Here is a 10,783-nt window from a genome sequence, read left to right as displayed (position 1 = left end):
CTCAGCTCAGGTCTTGATCTCAAGGTCATGAGTTCAAGCCCCACATTAGGCTCCACACTGGGTGTGGAGCTTACTTAGAAAAAATAAAGTAAATAAAAATAAATTGTTGTGACATGAATAATTACATTCTGTATTCTGTCTTTTTGAGGGGAGGCAGTAAGGCTGTGGTAATCAAAACAGGTCAGTACTCATTCAGGTGGAAACGGAAAGACCAGTGGAACTAAATAGAGAATTCCTAATTAAGATAGCAGTGAGATGCTAACGTTAACCAAATAGAAATGCAGAGGTCAAAATTTTGTTAACGGAGTTGGTATACATTGGGGCAGTTTCTACATAATTTAAAAACACATTAAAGAGGGTATATTCAGGGGTATTCGAAGCCTATCATTTATAAAACCAAAAGACAAATACTGGTTAAATAAAATAACTCAACAGAATGCTATATATTTGTGGAAAGAATGAGCTGTATCCATGTTTACATCTGAAGTAAAAAACAAAAGTGATTTTATGGGGCTCCCATTTGTTTAAGAGAAAGAAGGGGGCAGGTGCGATACACATTTATATATGCTTTCCTGTGTTTATAAAATACTTACATAAGGATATATGAGAGTCCTAACAGTCGTTACCTTGGCAAACAGACCTGAAGTAGAAGATTTGACTTCTCATCATGTATCTTCTTTTATTTTTTTATTTATGTTTTTTTTCCTTCTTATTTTTTTAATGATTTTTTATTATGTTATTCACCATACAGTACATCCCTGGTTTTTGATGTGAAGCTCGATGATTCATTAGTTGCGTATAACACCCAGTGCACCATGCAACACGTGCCCTCCTTACTACCCATCACCAGTCTATCCCATTCCCCCACCCCCCTCCCCTCTGCCCTCTGAGGCCCCCAGTTTGTTTTTAACTGGGTACATAGATTTTTTTTTTTTAGTGAAAAGTTCTTTTAAGAAAAGAAAAACATGATTCTTTATGCTCCTATGGGTACATAAACGCCGGATACCTTAAAAGTCATGCTTGTACAGATGTGGGTTTGAGCTGTGTTTCTCTGTAAGGTTAAGAAGGAACCATCAGCCCCTTGTTACATCTAAAATGAGGGGAAGGTTCATTAGCTGCGTATAACACCCAGTGCGCCATGCAATACGTGCCCTCCTTACTAATGAATCATTGAACTTTACATCAAAAACCAGGGATGTACTGTATGGTGACCAGCATAATATAATTAAAAAATANATCGTTGAACTTTACATCAAAAACCAGAGATGTACTGTATGGTGACCAGCATAATATAATTTAAAAATGTTCTAAAAAAATAAAATGGTGGGAAGGGCCATCTTAAATGTATGCTGAGTGCTAGTATTTCAGTCTCTGTCCCTTGGGTCTAAGTCAGTTTGTCACACACTCAGGAAGCTCTAGTAGGGGTGAAGATGACTGACGGTGGCTATCCTTGGCCATTCAGAATACCCAAGAGCTCTTTTGAGTTAGTCCATAAAGGAATACCAAACTAATGATACTTGCACGATGAATTGCCAGCCTGTAGCTCCACCTCTTCTTCAAGTGAACACACATGGGTATCCAAGTGAGCACAAAGTATCATGAATCTAATTTATTGTTTGAACTAAAAATAGATATAGCAAAGAACACATATAAGTATATGCCTTGATGGATTTTCATAAACAACATAGCTGTGGAACTAGTAACCACATCAGGAAACTGCTGGCACAAATCGTGGAAAGAACCGAGATGACCTTCAACAGATGACTGGATTAAGAAGTTGTGGTCCATATATACAATGGAATATTACTCAGCTATCAGAAAGAACGAGTTCTCAACATTTGCTGCAACATGGACAGCACTGGAGGAGATAATGCTGAGTGAAATAAGTTAAGCAGAGAAAGAATTATATGATTTCTCATCTATGGAACATAAGAACTAGGAAGATCAGTAGGGGAAGAAAGGGATAAAGAAAGGGGGGGTAAATCAGAAGGGGGAATGAAGCATGAGAGACTATGGACTCTGAGAAGCAAACTGAGGGTTTCAGAGGGGAAGGGGGTGGGGGAATGGGATAGGCTGGTGAGGAGGGCAGATATTGCATGGTGCACTGGGTATTATACGCAACTAATGAAGCATTGAGCTTTACATCGGAAACCGGGGATGTACTGTATGGTGACTAACATAATATAATAAAAAAACATTAAAAAAAAAAGAAAGAAACTGCTGGCACCCCTGTCTGGGTCCTGCCTGGATCCCCGTCCAGTCACTTTCCACTCGGTAAGGCAACTATCCTGAATTGGGACAACATAGACTAAATTTTGCCCAGTTTTGTCTTTATATAAATGGAATCATAGGGTATGCTTTTATGTCTGACTTCCTGAACATTTGGGGGGAGTGGGTTCAAATTTATTTTTTAAATGATTGCCAGATAGCTGCCTTGCAGCTATTATTAGTAACAAAATACTTGTAACACCCCTAAATTGTCTTTGGGACTCCCAGTGTGTGAGGATGGTGAAATTGACAAACTGGTTGAAACAAAATACAGACTCAAACAGGTTATTCAGGGCCCTTGTGCAACTGGCCCCAACCTGCTTCTCCAGCCTCACCTGTTGTTTTCCCCCCACCCACTGTCTTAGCAGCACAACCTTTTGTCAAGCCCCATCTTAAATGTTGGATCTGTGAAGCCTTCCCCCACTATTCTGAACCATTGGATCTTACCTGCTTTCTACTCTCTTCACTGTGCTCTTTCCTGCATTGTAGCATTTGTCACCTTCTATTTTAATCATTAGTCAGTCTTCATCGGCCAAGCTCTTTTTACATAGTCCCTAGTGGATAGCATCATGTCTGTCCCATTAGAAGCATCCCACAGATGTTGACTAAATGGGATAGAGCCCTCTCCGAGGACTTGATGATCTCCTGGAGGAGACAGGTGTGCAGAGGCTTACCTTTAATGCTCCCATGGTACTTCCTATGTGCCAGCCACTGTGGTAAGTGCCCTAATATCCTCACCATAATGTTGGAAGGCAGGTACTATTATAACCCCTGTTTTTTTTTTTTTTAAGATTTTATTTATTTATTTGACAGAGGTAGAGACAGCCAGCGAGAGAGGGAACACAAGCAGGGGGAGTGGGAGAGGAAGAAGCAGGCTCATAGCAGAGGAGCCTGATATGGGGCTCGATCCCATAATGCCGGGATCACGCCCTGAGCCGAAGGCAGACGCTTAACCGCTGTGCCACCCAGGCACCCCTATAATCCCTGTTTTGCAGATGAGATTAAGTAACTGGGCCAAGATCACCCAGCTGATAAAATGTCAGAGCCCAGAGAATGGATCCAGGCAGTCTGGTTCCAACATCCTCTCAACCTCTTCTCCATGATAAGTTGTGCCAGAAAGGGATATTGGGGTCAGATCATCCAGGACCTTTGGTGCTTTGCTAAAGAGTTTGGACAGCTTTATAGGCAATGGAGATCCAATGAGGTTTTTGAGTAAATGACTGGTTTCTGTTTGGAAAAAATGACTTCAGTAGCAATAGAGTGGCTAGGTGGACAAGTAGCAAGGTTGGAAAGAGTCCAGCAGAAGCCCCACTGGAGTCAAGGGCAGTGGAAATGGAAAATGGGCAGCAAGTCCTGGCTGAGTACCTGCATCTAGCTCTCTCCCTGCAGAGACCCACTACAACAAGAGTAAAGGAGCCAAAATCAAGAGCACTGGGACAGAAAGACTGACTTAGCAGACCTAAGAAAACCAAATCCTTAGCTGCAATGGAGAAAGTTGAGAAGCATCCTGGTTACCAGATGGATCTCCCTGAAGACTTAGGAGTATCAAGTACTACACTTTGAACCAAGGAATGGTTGATTGAAAGCCTATTCGAGAAATACTTTTAGATCCTCCCCCTGATTTCATGTAGTTAAACCATTGTGTACTCTCTGACTCAGGGACATGAGAGGCTTACTTCCCAGAGAGAGTAAAGCAGGGTCTTGGGACTGGGGAACTCCAAGCACATCTGAGGATAGGCATATTACACTGAAAATGGGATTTGTTAGACACCAAATGTTGAGAACCACTACTGTCTCCAGCCTTCTCCCCCAAAAGACCAGATGTCACTTTCCAGAGAAATCTGACCAACCCAAAGATCTAAAGATACATTGGAGGGTTCCCCAAAGAAATTTCTCCAAGTCATCCTACTCTGAAGCCCATGGTCACAAACCGCACTCATGTGCATAGACCTTCTGGTGGGCATTTAAATGCCCAACTCTTAAGTGAACAGCCAAGGATCATCAAGCATCTGGGGAAAGTCTCTAAACATGGCAGAGAAGCCAAAACAAACTAGACAGATTAAGCAGGGAGGCAGCTAATCTATGAATATCCTTAGAGATAAGTGGTTGTAAAAGACAATACATTAAAAATAAACAGGTATAAATGAATAATATGATAGCAGAAATGAAAAACAGAAATGTAGTCTAAATTAAGGAAATTAGAAGGTACAGCAACATGACAAAGTAATTGGAAAACAGGAGAGGTTAATTATAAGAAAATTTGAGGACCCATCCACAAGTTTCAATAACTGAATAATGGAAGTTCCAGAAAGAGAAAAAAAAAAAAAAAGAGGACATGGAAAGAAGACAGTACTAAAGAAATTCAAGAAAACTTTCCAGAACTAAAAGACTCTGTGTCTTGAAACAATATATGCATATATAACTGAAAAGAAAAAAAAATCTAAATTTTTCAAAGGGGAGAGAGGATCAACCTGAGACAAGTGCTATTTTTTCACTCATGTGGCTAAAGCTACTGCTATTCACGGAAATAAGGAAGTAGAAAGTCTTGTGAGGAAGGAAATGAGTTCGGTTTTCCCCTGAGTGACTTCAGGCACTGTCATCGGCACATGCCAGTGTCCGGCAGACAGAAGTCCTGTGTTGAAAGAAGGATGCTGCTGGAGAAAACACAGGAAGCAGTTGCGGAGAGATCTGATGAGAATCACGGGGCAAGGCATGATCACCCTGAGACTAGAGAGAGGAGGGAGAAAAGGCCGGAGAGAAGAAGGAAAGTGAAAGGACAAAGACAGAAGAGCAAGAAATACTCTGAGGAAACTCTGAGGTGTTAGGCAGGGCTTTGAGAGGGAAAACCCACATGGAGTTGAGTATCTCTGAGAAGAGAAGCCTTTGGGCGCTTTGACCACTGGGTGGCTGCTGGTGAAGTCCGAGAGAGCAATTTTGGTTGGACCAAGTGTGGGAGAAACCACAAGGACAGTGTTTCAACATATTTGTGTTCTCTATACCATCTGAACAGTGGGATTTTTTGGTGGCATCTTCGAAGTGATAGAAAGACTGAAAAGCACACCATCCCAAGTCGACAACAATGTGAACACCATCCCCAAAGGTACCGCTTTTCTAGTCACCAAGCACCTCCTCAGGCTCTGGTCTGACTTACTGCTACTCCTCCCACCTCTTCTCACACTGCATTCAGCAGACTTGGACAGCCCAGGTGTTGGGAAACTTGACCCAAATACTGAACTTCAATTGGTCTTGTCATTTATGACTGTGTATAAAGTTGTCTTGCTCTATTAAAATGCCTATTTGAAAACTGTGGTTGATAAAGTGCCTTTCCTGACTGTGTTATCATTAGCCCAGACTAGCAAACCAATTCTAATTTTTTCTAATTATTCTAAGGATGATGGAGCTGAACAACACAAATCAAAGCCTTTAGAGCTAACACCATGGATCTCCTCCTAATTACAAAACTCACTCGGTTATTTTTTAAGATCTGGGAAAAACAGTGATCCCTTTCTCAATTTCCCATTGACATTGAGCTATACCAAGTAGTTTGACCTAACTGTAGGACAGTTACTTTGCACTGGGTAAAATGCATGTTTGTCTATGGCCAGTTATTACTTTGCATTTTTCCTTTTCAGAACTTTTGCTTTGTTTTCAAAGCAAATACAGTTCTTTGATATTTAGAAGAACTGAGAAATGGCACGTGATCAGGGTATGATTTCTTTCCCAGTGAGGAACGTTCAGGTATTTTTAGTCTGGTTTGAGACAAGAGTCTACCTAATTGGGGCGCCTGGGTGGCTCAGTCCTTAAGCGTCTGCCTTCGCCTCAGGGTGTGATCCCAGAGTCCTGGGATCAAGGCCCACATCAAGCTACTCTGCTGAGAGCCTGCTTCTTCCTCTCCCACTCCCCCTGCCTATGTTCCCTCTCTCGCTGGCTGTCTCTCTCTCTGTCAAATAAATAAATAAAATCTTTAAAAAAAAAAAAGAGTCTACCTAATCACTGAAAGCCATGGAGTTTCAAACACGCATTTACAATGAAGATATCTTCTAGAACCGGTGCTTGGGATTGTCCGTGGCATCCGGACAGAAGTTGTGTTTTTTAAGTTCTTTAGGCCTTCTCTCAGGCGCATTTCTCCCTTGAGTCCCATACAATGAACACACCAGCAGCACATTTAGGATTGCTTATGCCTTTTGGTTTTTTTAAGGTATTCAATAAATCGTAATAAGGACTGGCAGGTTTCCCGGAAGCTAAACTATTTTTATTTGCTAAGAAGAGAAAAGTATATTTTCTATCACTAAATTGATGGTTGTTTTTGTTCATTTCTGAAGCCAAAACGAAAGAGTAGTATAGCTTTCTCATGTAAAATAGAATTGGAACTTTGTCAGTTATCTTATAAATTGTCTTCCAAAATTCTTTCTGATTTTGCTTTTTTTGTACAATAAAGATATTTCCCTTACTCACTAAATTGTTGGCAAGTAGATCATTTTTGACGCCATGTGGCATCTTTTGCTTGAATATGGCATTTGCCCTTTTAATTGTGTGTCACTTTTGATATGTATAAGGAATGATTTGATGATTACATGGCAGGGAAGGGAAGTGGTAACTAGAAAATAAAATTAATTGGCAACAGCTTTTCTACCATATGGGTGAGTTTTATTACAAACTAGTAGTAGAATCAAAGTCGCATTTGAGAGTAATCACAAATAGCCCAACTCTCTCAAAGGTCCATATGGGCAAAAAAAAGAACATCCGCACACCTTCAGGTGGGGATTTGGAAATGGATATTGAATCGCACTCTGCACTGGCATGGAGAAAGAAGAAGCCACCCCGAGCCCATCAGCAGCATTTCTTTTAATATAAGCATTGCAAAAAGTAAATTAATAACACTGTTTATTTTGTTCTTGAATAGTCTTATAGGAGATGGCAAAGGCCCATCTCCAGGGAAGATGTGTCATTGCAATTTTTATAGGTCAGTGGTGACAAATCCACTGTGGGAGGCTAGACTCATGCCATCTGGAACAGTAATATGTGGAACAGATGATGTCTGGGCTCTCATGTCATCTACATTGCCTCCCTGGACTCTGCTACTTGAGCTGTGAACCAGCCAGATTTGAAAAATCACCGTAGTTGGGGCGCCTGGGTGGCACAGCGGTTAAGCGTCTGCCTTCGGCTCAGGGCGTGATCCCGGCGTTATGGGATCGAGCCCCACGTCAGGCTCCTCTGCTGTGAGCCTGCTTCTTCCTCTCCCACTCCCCCTGCTTGTGTTCCCTCTCTCGCTGGCTGTCTCTATCTCTGTCGAATTAATAAAAACTTTAAAAAAAAAAAAAAACTTTAAAAAAAAAAAAAAAGAAAGAAAAATCACCGTAGTAGCTGAAGAAAAGTGCAGTGGGGCCATTCAAGACCAGGGTTTGAGGTTCCCACCTCTATGGTGTGACTTTTTTTTTTTTTTTAAAGATTTTATTTATTCGACAGAGATAGAGACAGCCAGAGAGAGAGGGAACACAAGCAGGGGGAGTGGGAGAGGAAGAAGCAGGCTCATATTGGAGGAGCCTGATGTGGGGCTCGATCCCATAACGCCGGGATCACGCCCTGAGCCGAAGGCAGACGCTTAACCGCTGTGCCACCCAGGCGCCCCTATGGTGTGACTTCTAAAGTAGACCTTTTGGAAGGATTTCTTTGGTCTGGTCATGTATAGCTGACCCTTGAACAATACAGGTTTGAACTGCACAGGTCCACTCATACTTGGATTTTTTTTTTTATAAATACAGTACAGTACTGCGAATGTATTTTCTCTGCCATACAACTTTCTTAATAACCTTTTCCTTTCTCTACCTTACTTTATTATAAGAATACATAGAATACATAGAACACCCAAAATATGTGTTAGCTGTTTATGGCATCAGTAAGGCTTCCTGTCAACAGTAGGCTACTAGTAGTTAAGTTTTGGGGGAACCAAAAGTTATACGTGGATTTTTCTACGGCATGGAAGGCAGCACCTTGAACCCCCATGTTTTTCAAGAGTCAACTATATAATCAGTTGAAGATATAAGTAGCAGATAATAAATATATTTTATAATACAAATATAATTGAAAAGTTTTTCCTTTTTAATAATCAATAATTTTTGTTGAAATATAACATACATACTTTTAACCTTTCCAATGATTTTTCTTGTCATAAATTACATATTTGCCATTTTAGTTTATTCTTTCTTGACATTTCATTTGTTTTCTCTTGGGTTGCATATGAGTTGTTAGTAATTTGTATTTATGTCTTGTAGTTATTTAGAAAACACATTTTTTTTAATTATACAAATCATTATCTTTCCAGATAATTACTTTTCTTTCCATATCTTTCTGGAAAATTCTTTTTCCATAAGCCGTAAGTATAGACTCCATTCGGTGCAACATTTCATTCAGTTTCATTTCCCTGGCCCTCCAGCTCTCTGACCATTGCTAATGTCATCCAAATTCATAAGCCCCATTGCTATTCCCAATAAATTTACATTACATATCGTCTCTAAATTTTACTTTTGCTTTTTCCATTCCTTTTTATTATCATTATTATATTTATCACTATTATTATATTGATCACTTAGTCTTAATTCTTCTTTCCTCTTGGTTCACAGTGTGTCCAATGAGCTAATCTTAATTTTGATTCCTTTCCAGTAAAGTTTCCAGGAAGGATGACTGGGGTATGCCTCTCAGCAACCTTCCTAGTAAGACAGGTATGTTTTCTGAGACCTTGTCTATCAGAATGTGTCTTTTGGCTGCCATTCCTTTTTTGACTTAAATGACAACTTGTCTGGGAACAACTTTTGTGTTGCAACTTTTCTTAAACTGTTGCCATTTTGCTCTATTGTTTGTTTGTTGTTGTTATTTGTTACTTTTAAAAATTTTTTTTTAAGTTTCAAAGAGTTTATTTTTTTAAATCTTTTATTTCAATTCAACGTAGTTAACATGTACTGTATTATTCTTTTCAGGGGTAGAATTTAGTGATCCGTTGTTTTCTATTCTTGGTCGTTCTGGAGGAGAAAGGTGAGACCATCCTAAACGGATTACTTTTAGGTCAACTGTGATTTTTCAAATGGTGCATCCCAAATAATTTCTCATCCTTGAAATGCAAAAATGTCCTAAGATTCTATCTAGATCTGGCTCTCTTTTGAGTACTCTTACCTAGAACATGAGTTTTATATACCATCCCAGATGTTCTGTAAGTCCTCATTTGTAGATGGAGTTTCAGCTTTTATCCCCATACTTATCTCCCTCTCTTAGCACCTTGATCTTTGTTCTTCTGTGTACTCCGGGAGAATGTCTGAATTCTTTACTTTTTTATTCCTGATTTGATTTTCTCCAATGTCAATTCAACTCATCATCACCTCCAAAGCAGGTGTTAAATCTGTGATTATTTTTCCACTTCCTTGAAATCGTTCATCCATCTCTGCCCGTATGTCAAATCCTTGATTGCCATGTTATCTCATCCTGAGCTCCCCTTGATGCCTTTTCGCTTTTATTTTGTGGAAAATGTAGTAAGACTTCAGACTTAATAAAACTTACTAATTAAGTTGCTTATTGTTAAGAACATACATCACCTAAAACTTTTTGTGCCCTTAAATAGCAAAAATAGCTATCATTTTCTCAGTACTTATTTTTACCAGATCTTGTAGTAAACATTTTGTAGACTTTATATCATATAATCCTTAGGACACCCTGCAAGGGGGAATTATTATCCTCATTTCACTCGAGAAAATTAGCATTTTAAAAGGCTAAAAAAGCATTAAAAAGCCGGAGGTCACATATCCCAAAGTTAGTAAATGGAAGTCAGAATTTGACCCCCGGGCTGTCCGGTTCCAAAGCCTGTTTTCCTAACTACCACACACTATACTATCTCCTCTATAAGTGATTCTCATAGATTTATATTTTAATCAAATATTGAAAGAAATGATGTTCTTCCTCTTTTCCTGGAGATTTTTCATTGCTCCTTTTTACCTGTATTCTATTTATTGATCTATCACTGTTCATTCAGCCTTGTAATAAGAGATCACCGCCTACCTGGGCTTGAAGAATTATTCTAGAACTGCTTCCAGCTGCCTCTCCAGGCCCCCGGAAGTTGTGAGCAATCTGTAGGCCAGTTACAATGTTATTTACTCTCTGGAGAGGTTGTGTAGTGCAGTAACAAGGGCACCGTGTGGAATTACAAAAACTCAGATTGGAATCCCAGCAGCTGTGCTATGTACCAGCTGGGCAGCTCCGGCAAGTTCCTCAGCCCGTGTTACAGGCCTTTGTTATAACGTCAGGTGCCCATTAGAACTGCAGCCCAGGTACAGTACCTGCCACGAACTGTCACCCACACAGGATGCTATTGTCATTCCGGGGCGGTATTCTGGTTGCCTGCTGGGGCTCCCCACCCCACCCCCACCCCGGCTCCGGATGCACCGCTGTGCTGACCCCTGGCCCAGGCTGGGCGCACTCGAGTCTCGGCCTCTGAACAGAGGAGAAAGGTGCGGGGGAAGATGAGGCTCCC

Source organism: Ailuropoda melanoleuca, chromosome 9, assembly GCF_002007445.2.
Source record: "Ailuropoda melanoleuca isolate Jingjing chromosome 9, ASM200744v2, whole genome shotgun sequence".
In the NCBI taxonomy this organism is placed as follows: Eukaryota; Metazoa; Chordata; class Mammalia; order Carnivora; family Ursidae; genus Ailuropoda; species Ailuropoda melanoleuca.
This window is presented reverse-complemented; position numbering follows the sequence as displayed.